Source organism: Monodelphis domestica, chromosome 1 (assembly GCF_027887165.1).
Source record: "Monodelphis domestica isolate mMonDom1 chromosome 1, mMonDom1.pri, whole genome shotgun sequence".
NCBI lineage: Eukaryota > Metazoa > Chordata > Mammalia > Didelphimorphia > Didelphidae > Monodelphis > Monodelphis domestica.
Window position 1 is genome coordinate 538,796,891 of NC_077227.1, and position 14,159 is coordinate 538,811,049.

The 14,159-nt window shown below is 36.4% G+C and overlaps 1 protein-coding gene and 1 long non-coding RNA gene across 6 annotated transcripts in view; one reads left to right on the forward strand and one right to left on the reverse strand.

Annotated features, from left to right (window-relative positions):
* ASAP2 (ArfGAP with SH3 domain, ankyrin repeat and PH domain 2) overlaps positions 1 to 14,159 on the reverse strand; it is a 260,772-nt gene that overhangs the window by 177,132 nt on the left and 69,481 nt on the right. The window lies entirely within an intron of this gene.
* Positions 5,332 to 14,159, forward strand: part of LOC103106401 (uncharacterized) — an 80,832-nt gene continuing 72,004 nt past the window's right edge. For both annotated transcript variants that reach the window (XR_008915503.1, XR_008915504.1), the window contains exon 1: positions 5,332 to 5,432. This is a non-coding gene — a long non-coding RNA (uncharacterized LOC103106401). The remainder of the gene's footprint in view (positions 5,433 to 14,159) is intronic.

Genomic DNA, 14,159 nt, shown 5'->3' on the forward strand with positions numbered 1-14,159 from the left:
GAACAAAGAGGCCATTCATAGCTGGCTGCTGGGAGTTCTTTTCTTCCCTTTGTGGGGTGCTTGGCAAGTTCACCTTAAACATGGTTTAGTTTCTTTTCTAGGTTCCTTATAGAGCCATGAATCTACGCTCAGTCTGATTTTACCTCCTAAAGGATTCATTGTGAGTTAATCTGAAGATGCTGCTGGGACACTAATGGAAAGACTGAAGTCCAGATGCTTCATTTTAGTATCACAAGATCCTTCTCTGACCAAAACTTAGGGGGAGAATGGAAAGAAGAGACTAGGCTAAGGCAGAACCTACCACTAGCAATTTCTCTTCAGGTGTTTTATTGAACCCCACATTTACTCCAACTTCAGGAAAGACTCCAGTTCTAAATTAGGGAGGAAGGAAGGAAGGAAGGAAATAAGAACTCATTACATGTCAAGTACTGTACTAAGCCCTTTATAGATATTTTTTCACTTGATCCTTACAATCCTTGGAAGTAGGTGCTATAATTATCCACATGTTATGGTTTAGGAAACTCAGGCAGAGAAATGAAGGATCACATGGTTAAATACCTGAGGCTAGATTTGAATTCAGATCTTCCTGACTCAGTACTCTATCCACTGTACCATCTTGCGGTCAACTAGACTGATGACTTATGAATGACCCACCCTCCTCTTCTTTCTCCTCCTCCTTATTGCCAATATTATATAAAAATAATTATATAATTTATTATATCAATTTATAGATGTGTTGTAATTTAATTGATTAATGTATATGTATTTGTGTATACATATTAATGTTAATAAAAGAATAGTAACAATAATATAACTGCCTAGAGTATGACCAAGTTACCTTAACCTACCTAAACACTCTTTAGTACAATGAACATTACTCCAGTTCTAAGTACTTTTCACACTTAGACTAAGGTCTGATTGATTGATACCTATTCTAAACTGATTAAGGTATCAAGGCATCATTTCTTGCCTTATTTTCTTCATGAGTTTTTTCTTACATGTGCGGAAGGTGGACAAGAGGGACAAGAGCGAATTGGGGAGAGCAGCTTTAGCTAAGGAGGGAAGGCAGAAGGGGAAAATCTTCAAACCCCCTCTCCTCTCTTTGAGCCAACCCTAAACATCAGTAGTCTCCCCTGAAACCTGCTTTGAGAAGGGGAGAGGGTTCTCCACTCTTTCCCCCTCTCAATACTAAAAGTCTTAACCCCTCAGGGTACTAATTAACCTCTCCTTATAATACAGATGGCACCCTGGATTTAAAAGAACCCAACTTATTTTAAAAAAGGCTTTAGTGACTGTCACCAACTGTCATCAACTGTCAGTTGTGAATTGGTTGTCAATTACAACTCCTGAGGATAGCAGCCTTTGTCACTGATTCTGCCTAGGAGTTTCCACACAGGATCAAAAACATCTTGATTCCTGGTGTGGAGAGTACAAGTCAGTTACCAACTGCCACTCTGGACAGTTATGAAACTGAGGAAGAGAGTCTATTATAAAAGAAAGGCTGTACTAGGGCTGTTAGCAATAGGATCTAGCCATCTTGGATCATATCTAGCTGAAGCAAAGTGTGTGGGGACAACAACCATTTTCTAACTGTTAATTCCTGGCAGTTAGAACATAGAAAAGATCTAATGGGAAACATGTTACAACTAATACTGTGGTCTGCTGTGCTAGGACTAATTGCCATTTATTGGGTCTACTGTATCATTTATAATACAGTGGCAGGGATGATAGACAAAGTTCTGGGGACATTAACCAATAGGACTATGGGATGGACACAGTTACCAATGAATTATCTAGATGTGAATTACCTCTGGCAGATCATACCCCAAGTCTATGTTGTGTTCATGGCAGTGACTAACATCTTAAAGTACATCAAAGCTGGTGCCAACCTGATCTTCCAAAAGAGAACTGTACATGCTTTAGACATTGATAATAGATTAGAGACATTATTTGATCAGATCCCTATTATAACTGAGATATGTCAGGATTACATGCAAAGAAAATAAGGCATGGAAAAGGGAACTGACATGGAGACTGGGGACGTGATGGGACAGACTAATAAGGATAATAATAATAAATAATAATGAAACTAATAAGCCTCTGTTACACTTTTACAACATGAGGAATAGGGAAATTTGTATTGCTTAACAACACTGAAATAACCTATATCAGATTGTTTACTGCCTGGGGTGGGAGGAAAGGAAAAGCAGGAGAGAATTTGGACTACAACAGGTCAGAAAGCAATTGTTTAAAACAATCGTTTCTACATATAATTTTTAAAAATAGAAGGAATGAGTTGAGAAAAAAATCAAGACATTTTATTATTTGCTTTAAATGAAGAAGATTTGATTGAGTAAAACAATCAATTTAACCCTCACTTACACATACAAATGGTTCAAACGAGAGAGGAAGAAGACAGATATTGACTGACAAACTGAGAATAAAACTTTTGGAAGTAAACTTGAATCCTTTTTTCCCATTCAGAAAGTAGAAGTAAAGCTGTAGTGAAAGCACATTTAGTTAATAAATGCTAAGCACTGAGGGCCCTCAACGCCATAATTCCCTACTTTAAGAATAACTTGGAAGTTATTAGAGCAATGACTCTAGAAAGAATAACTAGTCAATATGAAGGATACAAAAAAAAATAAGAGGACTTGAAATATCCTGCAAAAAAAAAAAATAAAAAGGGACCATATATGCACTGGTTATAAATACAAATGTATAAGAGATAATATTATTTAGCTAAAGTGAATTCCTAACAAATTGTCAATAGCTTAAAGGTTTTTATTTTATTTAAAGATTATTTAGATGGATTTTGGCATTTTAAATAAAAATTATTGATTAAAGGAGTTTCCAAAAATTTTTGACGAGTCAGGAGGGTAGTGAACATGTCTGAATTTTGATTTGTCTTCTTATAGAAAAAGAGATTTCACTGATATTGGCCTAATTGGTTGGCTCCTACAGTTATCATGGGGAGGGGTCATTCTTTTCTGCTGGTCCATAGAAGGGAATTAACAAATCACTGGGTATCTCAAGTTTCCTTTCTACCTTTCTTCCAAAATGACTTTTCAAGATTCAGGTAAATGCTCCCGCAGAAGGTGGGCATGAGCTTCCTCAGCTGCTAGAGTTCTTTTATCCCAGGTTACCTTTTGTCTTCATGACACCAGGAAGTCTGTCTTTATACTGCTAAACTTTTTTTTTTATATCAGAGGCTGGAGATTTAAGCAGCTGTATCCAATTACAAAGAGGCAGCTGGTAAAGTACTGCCTCACACCTATCAGATAGGCTAATATGAAAGTAAAGGAAAGTCATAAATATTGGAGGGGATATGGAAAAATTAGGACACTAATACATTGTTGGTGAAGTTGTGAACTGACCCAACCATTCTGGAGGGCAATTTGGAACTATGCCCAAAGGGCTATAAAATTGTGCATACCCTTTGCTCCTGTAATACCATTACTGGGTCTATATCCCAAAGAGATAACAAAAAAGGGAAAAGGACCTACTTGTACAAAAATATTTACAGCAGCTCTTTTTGTGATGGCCAAGAATTGGAAACTGAGAGGATGTCCATAAATTGGGGAATGGCTGAACAAATTGTTCATTTTGGTGATGGGAATGGTATTGTGCGATAAGAGATGATAAGCAAGATGATTTCAGAAAAAGCTGGAAAGGTCTCCATGTACTGATGCAGAATGAAATAAATAGAACTAGAAGAACATTGTATATAGTAACAGGAATATTGGGGAATGATCAACCATGAAAAACTTGGCTACTCTCAGCAATGCAATGATCTGGGATGATTCTGAAAGGCTTATGATGGAGAATAATATCCACCTCCAGTGAAAAATCTACTGGAGTCAGATGGATGCAGATTAAATCATACTATCTTTCACATCACTGTATTTATAGTCTTATTCTGGGGCTTTGATTTTGTATGAGAGTGTTCTTGCAACAATATGAAAGTGTGCTTTGTATGATAATACATGTATGGCCCAGGGAAAAAATCAAATCAAATTAACAAACAAAGAGGAAGCTAGCTCAGTAGATGGAACACTAGACCTGAAGTCAGGAAAACCAGAATTCAAATTTGGCTTCAGACATTAGTTGTGTCAACTGGGGCAAGTCACAACTTCTGTTTGCCTTAATCCACTAGAAAAGGAAATGGCAGACCACTCCAAAATCTTTCTCAAGAAAATCCCATGGGTAGCACTGGTAGCCATAGCATCATTAAGAGGTGAACACTACAGAATAACCAAATAACAACAATCCAATTACAACTATTAGCTCACTTTTAGCCTAAGGGCAACATGTTGTTCCTTCACATCTATATGGTCTCTTCTTGTGCTTTTTAAAGGAGTATATGTATAAAGAAAAGTTATTAATATAATCACAACAACTCAACGCCCCCCAAATCTCCAACATTCACACAGGTTTGATTCTCTGTCCTAAACTGAATTTTTTAATAAGTCCAGTTAACCTATGATTTCTTTATATTTGAGACAAAATCATAATACAGAAAGAAGCTTTTGTTCAAGTTCTGTTCTAAGATGCTGTCAAAGTCTGCTAGCTTACCTTGATCTTTCCTTTCTCTAATGTAGCTTGGACATCCTCTCAGTTTCTCTTTTTCATCTGTTGCCCTTATATTACCAATTCTTTCTAGTTCTTCTATAAATCATCTCTCCCAAAGTGACTGCTAAGCAGCATGTAATCTCAATTCCTTCCTCTAGTGAGCTTTCCTATAGACTTATTCATATCTCTAACAACTTCCCTAAATTGGTCTTCAGGCTCAGATATCCTGATAGTCCAAAATAATTCTTGGGATTGAGAGATATACTTGCCCCTAAACTACAAATCCCAGGATGCCAGTCACTTGTCAAACAGCTATTACATACTGTATATAGTTATATAGCACATTTTATTTCCCGTTACCAAATGTAAACTCTTTGAAAGGAGGGAGTTCGAAATTGTCTTTGGATCCCAGTGCCTAGCACGGTGTCTAGTATTTATTAGTCATTTAATATATGTTTACTGGCTTATATTGAATACATGCTTACTTAAAAGAAAAAATTAATCCAGGCCATGATGGTAAGACACACAATCATGGGCAACTAGAAAGGCAAACTAAATTATCAAGTACCACAACAATGACCCAAGAGACAGCAGCAGACACAGGCTGAGAACTAGAAAAAAGCAGTTTCTAGCTCCAAATTGGGAGAGACATATAACCTCTCAATCTGAGAGGCAGCTGAGATAGAGACTGGAATTTTGTAACATAAGAAGAGAATTTCAGGACTGATTGTGACAAATGATTCCAAAGGTTGGGGAAGGAAGGGATCTGAGCTTTGTATCCCATTATTGCCGTGAGTTATCTGGAGGATGAGGGTATAATACTACTTATCAAGCAACACCAAGTTTGTTTACGTTCTAAGGTAAGTACAAACTCAAGCTTGGCATTATGCAAATAAAGGACTTAAGGACCATCATGGAAAGTGGGACTCTCTGGAGAAGAAGATGGAAAAGAATTGTATCAACTATTTATAGGATATTGTGAGTTCTTTGATATTTCTGGGGAGAAAGGAGTGGAATAAAGACCATCTGATATCTCATAAAAGTTTTACTATATTGAAGATACTATTACCTGCATCTGTGAAGATATGAATGTGTAAAACATTCAAGCTCTAGTCAGGAGATTTTCCCTGAGTTAATTCCAGATGGGCATAATACAAACCAAAAAGAAGTGAGTACTTTGAGGAATAGCACCCAACATCAAAACTGATTTAAGTAAACCTATGATGAAATTGACATGAAAGGCTATAGGTTTTGAGCCACAGACTATATACAATTTATTACATATCATATAAACATATTATATTATTATATAACATAATTGATAATATATTATTTTATATGTTTATATATTTATATTACTTATTTGTGGCCTTTATAGATTTATATTTTTATTTATGTATATAAATTATATTCAAAATTTGTTTTTAACTGATTTACCATCTCACCAGTGTGAGGAATGCCTGGTGATGGAACTCTATCATTGCTAACTGGTACCTATTTGGCATCTTATAGTTTTTTTAAACTACTATCTTCTGTAGTAGAATCAATACTAAGCAACAGTTACAAACTAGAAGAGCAGTAAGGGATAGGCATTTGGAGTTAAATGACTTGCCCAGGATCATACATTAGGAAGTGTCTGGGGTGAGATTTGAACCCAGGACCTTCCATCTCCAGAACTGACTCTTTATTTACTGAGCCACTTAGCTTTACCAAATCTTATAATTTTAAAGAGACATCAAAAAAGTGAAGTGACTTGCCTAATATCATCACAAAACTACCATGTGTAAAAGGCTGGACATGAAGTCAGGTCTCCCTGACAGCAAATGCAGATCTTTATTCACTACACTTAGTACCTTTCAACAAAACAAATAAAACGACTTCAAAAAAAAAAAGAGACTTCCAGGCTAAGATGGCAGCAGAGTAGAAGGAAGGGCCAGACTCTCCTCGCAACCAATGGATATAAAGCCTCACAAAAGGACAACAATCAAAATCAGATGAGTGAAAGGGCTCTGCCAAAGGGCGCAGCCTTAAAGGTAGGAAGTTTGGGGGCATTTTCATGCTTTAAGGGGGTAAAATTAGTCCTACCAAAACCTGAGCTGATCACCCCTCCCCCACACCACCTACCATGCCAGAGCCAAGCAAGGGCCCCACAGTCTTACTCCTAAAGGCAGCACAGAGCCTTGGCCGTGAGACTTGAGACCGGAGGCTGGGGAGCATTGGGCAGGAAACATGGAGTGTGGAACTTGGAGTGCAAGCACAGAGACAGGACAGATTGGGGCTGGTCACAGCACAAAGAACTGCCTTCCCACCTCACTCAGACTTGCAGCTGAGAACTCAAGGTAATATAGAGAAAAAAATGAGCACAGCAATGGCTACCAACACTACTGAAGCACAATCCACAAGTACCAAAAGAAATAAACAACAGAGAAAGCCTCTGGCACTGGATAACTTCTATGGTGAAATGGAGTAGAGTTCAGAGGCGACAGCAGAAAAAGATAAAAAAGCAAAAACATCCAAACTTTTCCCCTAAAATGGCAATTGGTCACAAGGTCTCAAGGAAATCAAAATGCAGTTTGAGAACCAAGTAAGAAAGATACAAGAAAAATGGGCAGAAAAGTGGGAAATAGAAATGCAAGTAATTCAAAAAGAAAATAACAGTTTAAAAGACAGAATCTCCCACTTGGAAAAATAAGCCCAGAAATCACACAAAGTAATAAGCAAATTGGAGACCAGAATTGACCTGCTGGAAATCATGAAAAGCATAAAAAGCATGAAAGACCAAACTGAAAAGGAAAATCAAAAGATCATAGCTAAAAACCAGTCTTTAAAGACTAGTATTTGGCAAGTAGAAACTAATGATCTCACAAGACAGCAAGAATTAATAAAGAAAAATCAAAAGAATGAAAAACTAGAAGGAAACATGAAATATCTCATTGAAAAAACAACTGACCTGAAAAACAGGTCCAGGAGAGACAATTTGAGAATCATGGATCTACCTGAAAACCTAGAAAAAAACAGAAGCCTTGACATCATATTATGAGAAATTATCCAAGAAAACTGCTCTGATATTCTTGAACAAGAGAGCAAAATAGACATTGAAAGAGTCCATCAATTACCCTCTATAGTACATCCTCAAAAGGCAACCCCCAAGAATGTAATTACCAAATTCAAGCACTTCCAAGCCAATGAGAAAATATTGGAAGAAGCCAGAAAGAGGAAATTCAGATATCAAAGAGCCCCAGCCAGGATTATACAGGATCTGGCAGCCTCCACACTAAGGGACCGAAAGACTTAGAATATGATATTCAGAAAGGCAAGAGAATTGGGTCTACAACCAAGGATCACCTACCCATCAAAATTGACTATATACTTCCAGGGGAAAGTATGGGCATTTAACAAAATAGAAAATTTCCAAGTATTCCTTTTTTATTTTTATTTATTTTTATTTTCCCCAAGTATTCCTAAAGAAAAGACCAGAACTAAATGGTAAATTTGATGTTCAAATGAAAAATTCAAGAGAAACATGAAAAGGTAAATAAGAAAGAAGAGGAAAAAAAATTCAAGGTCTTCAATAAGGTCAAATTGTTTATATTCCTATATGGAAAAATGATATTTGAAACTCTCAAAAATTGTTTTCACTATCATAGTAGATAGAATAATTATTCATAGGTAGAGGTGGGGTACTAAATGGTTTAAGATGATATGTTAAATATAAACCTCTCTCAGATATTCACATCACAAAACTAAAACTAAATTCTAGCTCTGATATATAATACCTGAGAGACTATGGAGAGGTTATTTAACTGGAGTTTCATTTACTTATTTGTCAGGAAATAAAAAGAGTGGGGGAGATATAAGCATTTATGGAGTACCTACTATGTGCCAGGATTTGCATTTTACAAATATTACCTCACTTGAATCTCACAATAACCTTGCCATACCCCAGAGTCATATAGCCAGTAAGTGTCTGAAGTCTAATTTGATTTTAGGTCTTTCTGATTCCAGATGCAGTTCTCTATCCACTGCACCACTAGTCACCTCAATAAATATTTAGTAGGTGCCAATTACATGCCAGGTGGGGCAACTAGGAGGCAAAGTAGATAAGAGCATGAGCCTGGAGTCAGTCATCTTCTTTAGTTCAAATCCAGCTTCAGACACTTATTAGCTATGTGATCCTGGGAAAGTCACTTAATCCCATTTGCCTCATTTCTCTCATCTATAAAAGGAAATGGCAAACCACTTCAGTATCTTTGCCAAGAAAACCCCAAATGGGGTCATGAAGCATTGGACATGATTGAAATGGCTAAACAACAAATGTGCCAGGCACTGGGCTAAGTGCTGTAAAATAAGGGGATTTGATATAATAACCTCGTAGTTCTCTTCCTGTTCTAAATATGACTCTAGGATCAGGGATTTTATACCTACCATCCTGAGCTAATGCAATTACAGCTAAAAAATATAAAATGATGAAAATAACTTTTGAACTCATCAGAATCTTTGAGGTGACCCAAAGTCACAAAATTAGTTAGTGATAGAACCAAGACTAGAATCTTTGTCTCCTGATCCTTATCAGCGCTCTATCTCAAAATGAGTTTCAAAGTGTCAAAAATTATTTTCTTCCAAGCATGAATCATCATGAATTTCTGATGTAGTTAAGTCCTAAAGAACCTTGAAGACTCATAGCAGGTTATAATTTCTCAGGCAAACAACAACACAATTTATTTTCTCTCAAGGATTTGACAAAAACAAAACAAAACAAAAAAACACAAAACAGGCAATGGGCTATTTCCTGCTGTATCATATCCCTGCTGGAAATACCCTCTACCTATTTTCTACAGCAACCTATGCCCATAATAGCTCCTTCTAGAATTTATTTTTTTAAACAGCTTAATTCAATAAGAGTAAAGGGAACTCTACCCTGGCAAATGAGAGGGAAGATAAAGAAATTGTCATCTTAAAGGAATGATGAGAACATCAAATAAAGAATTGAGTTATTGTTAGAAAGAGATTGTAATAATGATATCTGCGGCATAGAAGACAAAGATTCATGCATGACACTAAATCTAAAACTTTTTAAAATTCATGTGCCTTATTCTATCTTATTTTTATTTACTGAGCTATTTTTTAGGATTAACTTTACCTTTAAGCACACAAAAGTAGTTCAGTACTGAAAGAATCAAATAATTAGTGGTAGAGAATATAGGTTCTTTTTTTTTTTAAACCCTCACCTTCTGTCTTGGTCTTCCAATACATCAATACTGTGTATTGGCTCCAAGGCAGAAGAGCAGTAAAGGCTAGGCAATGGGGGTCAAGTGACTTGCCCTGGGTCACACAGCTGGGAAGTGTCTGAGATCACATTTGAACCTAGGACCTCCCTTCTCTAGGCCTGGCTCTCAATCCACTGAGCTACCCAGCTGCCCCCTGAGAATATAGATTCTAATGGAAAAGTAAGAGCATGCTGGCATGCACATGTGTGCGCGCGCATAAACATACATGCACACATACACACACAATAATGCACAGAAGCAGACAAGTAAGGTAAAAGAGAAGAAAAAAAAAACTTGAGGGTCAGAACAGCAATAAGTCATAGGAAAAATGAAGGATCAAATGCAAAAACTTTTGTATGGCTTCTAAGCCCTTATCACCTGACCTTTTCTCACATTTCCAGTATTTTGATACCTTACTCTCCACTCCATACTCTTGTCATTCAGATTATCAACCTTGCTTTTCCTCATGCAAAACAACTCCCATCATGCCTCTCTGAACCTTTTCATTGGCTTTCTCCCAAGCTCTCCTTCCTTTTCTCCACCTCCTGAGTTTCTCCAAGTAATGACTTAAATGCCACTTTCTCCAAGAAGTCTTTCCTAGTTCCACTTAATGAGGATAGTGCCTTCCTTTGAGATTACCTCTAATTTATCCTGCATATAGCCCATAGTTGTTACATGTCTCCTCTATGAGAATTATAGGCTCCTTGAGGGCAGAAACAATTTGGTCTTTTTGTATCCCTAGAATGTAAGTGCAGGGCCTGACACACAGCACTTACTTAATAAGTCCTTGTTGATTTAACAATTAAGTGAAACAATATGGTGTGAGGTAATGGAAAGAGAACATACTTAGCATCAGGAGAGACCTGACTTCACCTCTTTTCTCTAACTTAGCTGGGAGACTCTTCACTTGTAAAACAGATAATAATACCTAACAATATCTGTAAGAACAGGGTTATTGGGAAGATCAGATAAATAAAAAACCTTACCCCATATAAATGTCAGGGAACAAAAATACTAGTGAGTAGATCAAGGGGAGAAGTCCAACCACATCCTCACAAATATTAAAGGAATTCAAATGGAAGCAAATAGGCAGTCTTATTATATTAAATTGGTAAAAATAAATCAAAATAAAACCAATGTTGGCTGAGACACCAGGCAAAAAAAGGAATACTAGAGTTTCTGAAGATGCTGTAAACTGGTCCAGTTTTTTTTTTTTTTCTGGAGAACAATCTGACAATAACAAGAATTACAAGCTGTTCATACCCTTTGATCCAGTAATTCCCTTCCTGGAAACATAATCCCAAGGAAATACCCTAAGAGAACATCAGAACTAAACTGTATTAACAATGGCAATGCAACATTATTTGTAATAGTGAAAACTTGGAAACAATTCAGATGTACTATAACAGGGAAATGGCTAAAACTACAGCATATTGCTATGATGATGGTACTATTTGCAGTTGTAAAAAAAATGATAATTAGGTAGATTATGCAAATACATGAAAATCTTTATATAAAATGTTCCTATAATATTATTGGGATAAGAAGAAAAAAGGTTAAGGGGTGGGTAGAGAAAATACTATGAATGGTATTACATGGTTATATAATTATCTTTAAAAACTTATCTTCTGCCTTAGAATCAATATTACGTATTGTTTCCAAGGCAGAAGAGTATTAAGGACGAGGCAATGGAGGGTCAAGTGACCTGCCCAGGGTCACCCAGCTAGGAAGTATTTAAAGTCAAACTTGAATCCAGGACTTCCCATCCCTAGACCTAGCTCTCAATCCACTGAACCACCTAGAGGTCTCCTATATTCCAATGTTCTTAAAGGTATAGTAGAAAGGACTAAGTTTAGATTCTGGGTTTATTCTTCATAGCCATATATATGACTGACTAAATAAATAACTTCACTTTTGAGTCTCAGATTCTATCTGTGAAGTGGGAATAATAATATTTGTCCTAATTTACTGCACTAGATTATGGAATAGATCAAATGAAATAGTGGATGTGAAAGTGCTCTGCAAAAAAGCAAAATACAAATATAGAGTATTAACATGCTCCCTGAACTCAGCTTGAACAAAGAGATTTAAGACAGCTGCAATTCAACAGGGTAGAACTGTAAAATTGGACTTGAACTCTGGACTTCAATCCCCACAATTCCTTGCTTCACTTCCCCAGAATGCTTTGTAATCTCACCTAGGCCGAGATTGAGAAGGTATTTAACCTGATTGCAAAAGCTTTTTTTTTTTGTCTTTTGGACTTCCGTTTTGGAGCAGATGCATCTCTTCTGTGATGTGAGGTTTTCTGGCCTGGGCCTCTGGCCTAGGCACGTGTTTTTTCTTATTCTGTATTTTCTTTAATCCTTAATAAACTTCTAAAAAATATAATACTCCTTGCAGAGAGAAACTAATTTCTACCTGCCTCAGTCTCCCCATATTCCCTAATTTTAATCTTTACAAAACTTAATTTCTCACATTTTTATTTGCATGTTCCCTCTCTCCACCCATCATCCCTAAGACTGGCATTTCAAGTCTTTTACAATCTGGCTTTTTCCTTATCTCCCCAGTTTTCTCACACTTTACTCTTCATTCACATTCTGTCTAATTCAGCAACACTGTTCTTCTTGTATTTCCTCTCACACATTCATATCCCTAGTCCATTGCCTATTGAATGACTGTATCTATGCCTGTAATGCTCTCCTTCCCTCTTCTCCATCTCCAGGTTTCCTGATTTCCTTCAAGACTTGGCTGATATTCCACTTTCTGCAAGAACCCCTTTCCCTGTCTCATCCAGAACTCCCACGCTTACTAGAAGCACTTTCCCTCTGTGATTCCCTCTCAGTTATAAAATAAATATCTAATATGCACATAGTCGTTTGTTAGAAGACAGGTATCCCATTTTTGTTTTTCTTTTTATCCCCAGCACTTAGAATAATTCTTGGGCTTTTATATTTTATATAAACAAGAAGAGCTATTAAAAAATGCTTGTTGATTAACTGATTGATCATGATTAGCATCAGTGAAGGAAGTAGCCTTCTGAGGAAATTATAATTCCTTGGAGTATTCGCAGTAGACAATAGCAATGATTCTTGGTGAGAAAATAAGTTGTTGATGTGAAATTATTTCTTCTACATATTATCCCTTTTATTACTACTAATACATTTTTTCAACACCCATACTTCAAGCCTTTGGTTTTTGTTTCTCTTTCTGATTCCCCAGAGAAGTTATACAAACAGAGATGTGCCAACATGGTAGTGGTGATGGCAGTCTAGTATAAAGGAAAGTACACCAGACTGAAGAAATCTGGAGCACAGTCCCAGATTTTCCACTAATTAAGTTATCTGACTCTGGCCAAGTCATTTCACCTCTCTGGGTCTCAGTTCCCCCCATTTATAAAATAGAGAAGTTGGGCTTGCTGAGATCCAAGGACCCAAACAGCTCTAAAAAATTCCATGATTCCAAATAAATATAGTTTTAGAATATCAGAAGGCTTTAAGTTTATTAAATTTTAACTCTTGATTGTCACTAATATCTTTGAATTCCATTGATATCAATGACAAATATGACCCAAACATACCCCCCACACACACACACACACTCTAGTCTCATAAATAGAAACATATGAAAATTGGACACTAAGACATGGTGGGTTATGGTCTTAATTGCCTTTTTCAACTAAAATATATTTTGTTGTTGGGGGCAAGGTGGGGAAGGATCTTGCTTAATGCAGAACTCATCTACTCTTTTCTGATGTTTAGGGAAAAATCTTTTTTCTTGGTATGCTCTCTTTCTCTAGCCTGAACTGTTACAAAATCTCTGCTTTCTGGTGTGATTATTCTACAAGTTTGATTCATCTATATTACTTAAGAAAGCTACTCTAAATTTTCTCTTCAACAGCTTTCTGAGTTGTATCCTAGCATAGGGATACAAGCAAATTAAACTGAAATGCACATCATTCTCATAACAGGTAAAGAAAATCCAGCTTTTTTGTGTATTTAATTTGCCTTTTTTTCTTAGGATTTGTTTCCTAAGGGCCATATTCAAGTATATGAAAAATGAAGGGCAAAAGTATATTTGCAATGATTTATATATAAGCTTACATATGCTTAGACTATGCAAATTTATTCCAAAGAAAACTTCAAGGGAAAAATTAAATCATTGCTATCCTTAGTCTTATGATTTCTTGATCTTCCTCGGCTCTATTCTTATTCTATAATCACCACAACTGACCTCATTCCTTGACTTCAGAAATAGGATGGGAAAAGAGGGAGACATTCAAGCAAAGAGAAAGTGTTAAACAGCTTCCTGTTATAATATCAG